The sequence below is a fragment of the Sciurus carolinensis genome, unplaced genomic scaffold, assembly GCF_902686445.1.
Source record: "Sciurus carolinensis unplaced genomic scaffold, mSciCar1.2, whole genome shotgun sequence".
Lineage (NCBI taxonomy): Eukaryota > Metazoa > Chordata > Mammalia > Rodentia > Sciuridae > Sciurus > Sciurus carolinensis.
Window position 1 is genome coordinate 1341051 of NW_025920136.1, and position 8504 is coordinate 1349554.

The following is an 8504-nucleotide window of genomic DNA, read 5'->3' on the forward strand; positions in this document are numbered from 1 at the left end:
AGATATATTCAATATTCCAGAAGTCTCCAAGTAGAGTGACAGCCTCCAGAGGGAAAGGAAAGCAGAGGGAGGAGAGGGAGGGGGTGCGGGAGGCCAGCCCCTGGCGGTGCTGCCTCCACCTTGCTGGACGGAGGCCCATGCAGGGCCTGACCTTGTTATCTAGAGTGGATTGAGGATGAGGGCCCTGAAGGTCTCCAGCTTTCCTTCTTTCCCAACACCAGATACACCTGGGCAAGGCTGCTTTGCGGATGAGGGCAGCAGGCAACATTTCTCCCAAAGCCCTAGGCTGCATGGCCCCAGCTGGCCTCACCCCTGAGCCTCCAGCTTTCCTCGGATCTCTCTGGGTAAAATCAGCTTCTCTGCCCACTTCTCTTCCCCCAGCAGAAGGTTCACAGGTGGGTCCTTGGTCTTGTCCTGTAATCACTGGGAGCTCTCAGAACATGGGGAGAAAGCTCTTTATGCCCTGGGTCCATCATTCTCCCCCCTGGGAGAGGGGGTTCTTTTAATTTCCATGGCGTTCACAGGCTGCTCCCTGTGGTTCTCCCCCTCCCCGTCTTGACCCTTCCCTCCTCCTCCCATCCCTTCTCCTCCTTCCTACCACTCTGCCCGCTCAATTTCATTTGGTTCTCAGCTCTCCTCAGGAGTCATGAATTTCTTGTCCTGAGGGTTTGCCAAGGCACTGTTGACTTTTCTTAAATCAGGATCCGCTGGAGAAAACAGCATCTCCTCTAGCTAGCATCAGCAGGAAGGGACGCATTACAGGGATGGAATTACAGTACTTAGGGATTTGCTGCAAAAGAAAAGTGAACTCAAGGTTGAGTGTTCAGGAAGCTCTTCAAAAATACAAAAGGAGACACCATCCCTCACAATCTGAAAGCCACAGCAAAATTGTGAACTCCAGAACCAGAGTCCCACGGCCAACTCAGGAGTCTGATGGTGGGGGTGGCACAGGACCGGAAGCTTCCCTGTGGGGAAGGGTCTGTCCCAGATGGTGCTTAGTAGAACCTAAGTAGAACCTAAGCCATGTCCACAGGAGGTGAGCTGCACCCCAACTGCTATAGCAATGGCATATTGGGCTGAGCCTGATGGGCATCACTGACTTCTTAGCTCCAGGTCCTTCCACCCACACTCAAACATGAGCAAAGCCATCCCTGCTGCCTACCACAAGGCTCCATGCCTCAGACACATGGAAACATGCTCACACTGAGTTGGGAAGGGCAGAGTGTGCCAGAGTCCCTCCTGGTGGTAGTTCTAGTTCAGCCACAGTGCTGCTGTGACATCCCATACTGTGGACAAGATTACAAAGTGGCCATTGCCATCATACAACACATGGGGGTGTGGGGAGGAAAAGACAGAATGCAGGGAACGTGCAGCTTCCCATCCCTGCTGCAGGGCCTGCTCTGGGACGCACCTTAGGCAGCTTCATCACCATGCAGCACCAGAGTGCACCTCCCTCTCTGGCTTTGGCCAGCTACTGGGCCGGGACTTGTGCCACTGTCAGGAGATGGGGAGGCTGTGCAGTGCCATGGGCACACCACATCACAGAGACCTTTTCACCTGCAGGAGGAGCAGACTTGAATACAATTAAAAGTCCGTGGACACATCAGGGGGTGACACAGTTATTTGCTATTGTCAAGGACTGAGTTCTGCATGCCATTGTCAGCGATGCACTTGTGTTTTCAGCCTTGCCACCAACGGGGAGCAGTGTGCTGGGCTGGGACCAGATGTTGCATTGTGGCGAGTCCCTGTGATAGGCCTGTCTCAGTTGCATCATGATCTCATCAGCCACCATCACACAGGCAGCCCCTAGTTGTCTGGAAGGTCATGAGGCACGTGACTTCAGAACACATGCCTTTTATAAATAGTGTATGTTAATACACAGAAAGCCTATGAGGGTCTACAGAGATCTCACTTCTGCATTGTCCACCAGGTGCCCTCTGCAGACCCTCCTCAGGGAGTGCCCACATGGGCCAAGGCTCCTTCTGGGCCCTGCACTGTGCTCACTTGACACCTGCTCTGCACGGCCTTCTGCAGCTGCAGGAGCCCCACTCCATTCCACCTTCCAGATCTCTCAGAAAGGTGTCTGCCTTGGGAAATCACATCTCACACTGCAGCCGTCAAGGAGAACATGTAGCAAGAAGTCAGAAAACAGGGTTGTTGTGGCCTAGAAGGGAGGCATCCCTGAAATCGCCTGTGCAAGAAGAGGCAAGAATTTTCAGAGGGAAATGATTAGCTTATGAGAGGGTTAATCCCTTCATGGTGATGAACTGGGTGGTAGCTATAGACAGGTGGGTTGAGGCTGGAGGAGGTGGGTCCCTGGGGACATGCGGCTGGGGCCTGTATTGTCCCTGGAGAGTAGAGCTCCCCCTGCTCCCTCACAGCCATGTCCTGACCCGCTCCTCCACTGTGTTCTTCTGCATGCTGTCCTACCTCACCTTGGGCCCAGAGCAATGGAGCGGGTCATCTGTGGACTGAGACCTCTGAAGACACAGGTGAAAATGAACTTTCCCTCTTCTGATGGTTCTCAGTGGGTCACACAGTCACAGGGAAAGGAAGCTGGCTGACACAGGTGGGTGGGCAGAGGCCCTCCAGTGTCAACTCAGCCACCTTGCACTCAGCACTCAGGTCCTGCCTGCTCCAACATAACACAGGTTCACAAACCTTGGAGGACAGGGGCTTGGAATTTAGGGTTCACGTTGGTAGAGGCTCTGGAGCACCTGCGTGTACTGTGATTCCAGCACTGACAGCAAAGCGGGAAGCAGTGGGTGCTGGCATTCCCACACAGAGTGCAGAGCGAGCCCGCTGTTGGAGAGACTGAGATGAAAACGGCTCAGCTTGGTTGGTGGCAGGCTTGGCCTTGGTGCATTTGCATAAAATGTAAAGACAAAAGCATTTGGCTTTCAGAGCTTTGGGATTGGGTTGAATGAGGAACCAGAGATCTCTACCAGCAGCTGCCCACCATCCCCTGCCCAGCCTGAGCCAGCTCCACCCACACACTCCTCTGCACCCTCAGCCCGCTCCACAACTCGAAGCTCAGAACCACCCAAATGCAACCCAAGACCCAGTCTCACCTGCATTTTCCTGCTCTGCAGGGTATCTGCACCAACATCCACCTGTTTATTGGAGCCGGAAACACGAGAGTTAGTCACTGAATCCTGCCCATCTTGATGTGAGGCCCTGCTCCAGGTCCTCACTACCCTGATGCCCCCACTCCTTTCAGGACAAGCCACCCTCATTCTGGACAACTTGAACCTGCACCTGGCTCCTGCCTCCCTCGCCTGGGTTCTCTCAGCACAGCAGGGATCCTGTCACTTCCCTGATTACAGCCATCTGTCTTGCTTCTAGAAGCTGTTTCCCTCAGGAAAAATTCCCCCTCCAACATGCTCAGGAGAGTTGGCCAGACTGCACGGTTCACAGAATCCTCCTGGCTGAGGGTCTCTCTCTGGGAAGCCCCCCTGGCCCTCAGGCCCTGGCTGCAGTGCTCCTTACCTTACAGGGGTCCTTACCTCTCCCATGCACCATCCCTGTCCCTGCCCCTGTCTCAGGCTGAACCTTAGGGGGAAGCAGAGGACATACCTTCCTTACCATCCTGATGACCCATGCTTGCCAGAGTAGATGCCCATCAGTATTTTAGCAGTGGTTAGAAGAACAAGCAAGTGTGCCTCCACTCTCTGTCTTTCCCCTACGCAGATCAGAACTCCTCCATCCTGGAAGGAAGTAAGGAAGGAAGAAAAAAAGATGGAGTGAGGGAAGGAGGGAAGGAGAGAAGGAACAAGGGAGGGAGAGAAGGAGGGAGGGAGAGAGGGAGGGAGGGAGGGAGGGAGAAAAGGAGAGAGGGAGGGAGGGAGAGAAGGAAGAAAGAAATGTGCTTCACACTTTTGAATTCAATCTTAAAAAAAGAAAAAGCACCAACAAGAAATGATGCATTGTAACAACACAGGAGCTGAACCAATCCATCACCGAATAGCCTCTTGGTTCTCTCTCTGAGACACACCGGCATAGAGGGAAGGCTAACATGAACGCTGTGGAGAGGAACAAGAGAAGTCAGGATAATCAACTGCAGGGAGTATGTTCTGCATCTCAAACAGCTCCAGAGTTGCAGAGGGGACTTCAAGGCAAAATGAGGTACTTAAAGTCACAGAGCCTGGCTAGACCACCTCTGTACAACCGGAGTGATGTAGGGTGGGCTCCTCATTTCTGTTTTGGGAACAGCAAGGTCACAGGCATAACAGAAGATGGTGTTGCCGGGGGCCATCTCAGACTGGAGGGACACCTGGGCAGAGTTGGCCCAGGAAGGGTGGAGTCTGGGCAGCAGAGGGGACTGAAGAACCCAGGGTGCTCTGTCTGTGATGTTGGTGTGGCCTCATTTGTGACTGTGCTTGAAGAAGCCTTTGGAATTCTGCTTACATAGAAATAGCCACTCACAATGGTCTCCAGTTCTGGGAAGCTGACACTTTTCTTCAAGGGGACTGTTGGAGGGATTCCTGATCTTCTTTGGTAAACAGCCACATACTACCAACCTTCTGTCCAAGTAAGTGAGGTACTTTGTGAAAAAAAGAACAATAAAAATGATTTGGGTAGTAGCAGTGACAGAACAGGGACACTTCCACCAACTACAATAGATGCAATGATTTTTCCTTCACATTTATTCCTGTCAGACACATGAAATATAAATGCATACATAAGAATTTTCCTTCTTGTTCAAAATTATCATCAACACATAAAAGAGAAGTACTCTTGCATCTCATAAATGAGCACTTAACAATCTGCCAGCTAATTGACTTGTCTCAATAACCTTTGCAAACAAAGAAAGAAGTAACTCAGCACAAAAGTCCAAGCTCAGGGGCAGCATTAGGGCCAGAAGCTGCCTGAACTCAGACCCAGCTTTGGCAGGTCGAGGAGCCTCCAGTCATCTGGAACTCACCACAGTTGGACTAGAAGAACTGTAGGATTCTACCACATCTGGAAGCCTGCAGCCACAGGCCTGTAGCCGAGGGGAAGATTTTTTTTTTTATTGTAAACAAATGGGATACATGTTGTTTCTCTGTTTGTACATGGCATAAAGGCATACCATTTGTGTAATCATAAATTTACATAGGGTAATGATGTTTGATTCATTCTGTTATTTTTCCCTTCCCCCAACACCTCCCACCCCTCTTTTCCCTATATACAGTCCTTCCTTCCTCCATTCTTGCCCCCCTCCCTAACCTTAACTCTAACCCTAACACTAACCCCTCCCACCCCCCATTATGTGTCATCATCCACTTATTAGCGATATCATTCTTCCTTTGGTTTTTTGAGATTGGCTTATCTCACTTAGCATGATATTCTCCAATTTCATCCATTTGCCGGCAAATGCCATAATTTCATCATTCTTTATGGCTGAGTAATATTCCATTGTATATATATACCACATTTTCTTTATCCATTCATCAATTGAAGGACATCTAGGTTGGTTCCACAATCTGGCTATTGTGAACTGAGCAGCTATGAACATTGATGTGGCTGTATCTCTGTAATATGCTGATTTTAAGTCCTTTGGGTATAGGCCAAGGAGTGGGATAGCTGGGTCAAATGGTGATTCCATTCCAAGTTTTCTAAGGAGTCTCCACACTGATTTCCAGAGTGGCTGCACTAATTTGTAGCCCCACCAGCAATATATGAGTGTACCTTTCTCCCCACATCCTCGCCAACACCTGTTGTTGTTTGTATTCTTGATAATCATCATTCTAATTGGGGTGAGATGGAATCTTAGGGTGGTTTTGATTTGCATTTCTCTTATTACTAGAGATGTTGAACATTTTTCCATATGTTTGTTGATTGCTTGTAGATCTTCTACTGTGAAGTGTCTATTCATTTCCTTAGCCCATTTGTCAATTGGATTATTTGCATTCTTGGTGTAGAGTTTTTTGAGTTCTTTATAGATTCTGGAGATTAGTGCTCTATCTGAAGTATGATTGGCAAAGATTTTCTCCCACTCTGTAGGTTCTTTCTTCGCATTGCTGATGGTTTCCTTTGCTGAGAGAAAGCTTTTTAGTTTGAATCTATCCCAGTTATTGATTCTTGCTTTTATTTCTTGTGCTATGGGAGTCCTGTTGAGGAAGTCTGATCCTAAGCCGACATGTTGAAGCTCTGGACCTATTTTTTCTTCTATATGATACAAGGTCTCTGGTCTGATTCTGAGATCCTTAATCCATTTTGAGTTTAGTTTCATGCATGGTGAGAGATATGGGTTTAGTTTCATTCTGTTGCATGTGGATTTCCAATTCTCCCAGCACCATTTGTTGAAGAGGCTATCTTTTCTCCATTGCATGTTTTTGGCCCCTTTGTCTAGTATGAGAAAATTGTATTTATTTGGGTTTGTGTCCGTGTCCTCTATTCTGTACCATTGATCCACCTTTCTATTTTGGTACCAATACCATGCCGTTTTTATTACTATTGCTTTGTAGTAGAGTTGAAGATCTGGTATTGCGATACCCCCTGCTTCACTCTTTCTGCCAAGGATTGCTTTAGCTATTCTGGGTTTTTTATTCTTCCAGATGAATTTCATAATTGCTTGCTCTATTTCTGTAAGGTACATCATTGGGATTTTAATTGGAATTGCATTGAATCTGTATAGCACTATTGCTAGTATGGCCATTTTGACAATATTAATTCTGCCTATCCAGGAACATGGGAGATCTTTCCATCTTCTAAGGTTTTCTTGAATTTCTTTCTTTAGTGTTCTGTAGTTCTCATTTTAAAGGTCTTTCACCTCTTTTGTGAGATTGATTCCCAAGTATTTTATTTTTTTCAATGCTATTGTGAATAGAGTAGTTTTCCTAATTTCTCTTTCTGAAGATTCATCACTTATGAATAAAAATGCATTAGATTTATGTGCATATCCCACTACATTATTGAATTCACTTATGAGATCTAAAAGTTTTCTGGTGGAATTTCCTGGTTCCTCTAAGTATATAATCATATCATCAGCAAATAGGGATAGTTTGAGTTCTTCTTTTCCTATTCATATCCCTTTAATTTTTTGGTCTGTCTAATTGCTCTGGCTAGAGTTTCAAGGACGATGTTGAATAGAAGTGGTGAATGAGAGCATCCCTGCCTTGTTCCCATTTTTAGGGGGAATGCTTTCAGTTTTTCACCATTTAGAATGATATTAGCCATGGGCTTAGGGTAGATGGCCTTTACAATGTTAAGGAATATTCCCACTATCCCTATTTTTTCTAGTGTTTTGAGCATGAAGGGGTGCTGTATTTTATCAAATGCTTTTTCTGCATCTATCGAAATAATCATGTGATTCTTGACTTTAAGTCTATTGATATGGTGAATGACATTTATTGATTTCCTGATGTTGAATCAACCTTGCATCCCTGGGATGAAACCCACTTGATCATGGTGCACTATCTTTTGAATATGTTTTTGTATGCGGTTTGCTAAAATTTTGTTGAGAATTTTTACGTCAATGTTCATTAAGGATATTCGTCTGAAATTTTCTTTCCTCGATGTGTCTCTGTCTGATTTAGGTATCAGGGTAATATTGGCTTCATAGAATGAGTTTGGGAGGGTTCCCTCCTCTTCTATTTTATGGAATACTTTGAGAAGTATTGGAATGAGCTCTTCTTTAAAGGTTTTGTAGAACTCGGCTGAGAACACATCTGGTCCCGGAATTTTCTTTGTTGGTAGGCTTTTGATGACTTCTTCTATTTCTTTACTTGAAATTGGTCCATTTAAATTGTGTATGTCCTCCTCGTTAAGTTTAGGCAATTCATATGTCTCTAGAAACCTGTTGATGTCTTCGAAATTTTCTATTTTGTTGGAGTATAGATTTTCAAAATAGCTTCTAATTATGTTTTGTATTTCAGTTGTGTCTGTTGTGATATTTCATTGTTCATTCCGAATTTTAGTGATTTGGGTTTTCTCTCGTCTTCTCTTTGTTAGTGTGGCTAAAGGTTTATCAATTTTGTTTATTTTTTCGAAGAACCAACTATTTATTTTGTCAATTTTTGTACTGTTTCTTTTGTTTCAATTTCGTTGATTTCAGCTCTGAGTTTAACTATTTCCTGTCTTCTACTACTTTTGGTATTGGTCTGTTCTTCTTTTTCTAGGGCTTTGAGCTGTAGTGTTAGGTCGTTTATTTGTTGAGTTTTACTTCTTTTATTAAATGCGCTCCATGAAATACATTTTCCTCTAAGTACTGCTTTCATAGTGTCCCAGAGATTTTGATATGATGTTTCTTTGTTCTCGTTTACCTCTAAGAATTTTTTAATTTCCTTCCTAATATCTTCTGTTATCCATTCATCATATAATAGCACATTGTTCAATCTCCAGGTGTTGGAGTAGTTTTTGTTTTTACTCTTTCATTTATTTCTAACTTCAATCCATTACGATCTCATAGAATACAAGGTAGTGTCTCTATCTTCTTGTATTTGCTAACATTAGCTTTGTGGCATAATATATGGTCTATTTTAGAGAAGGATCCATGTGCTGCTGAGACGAAAGTGTATTTG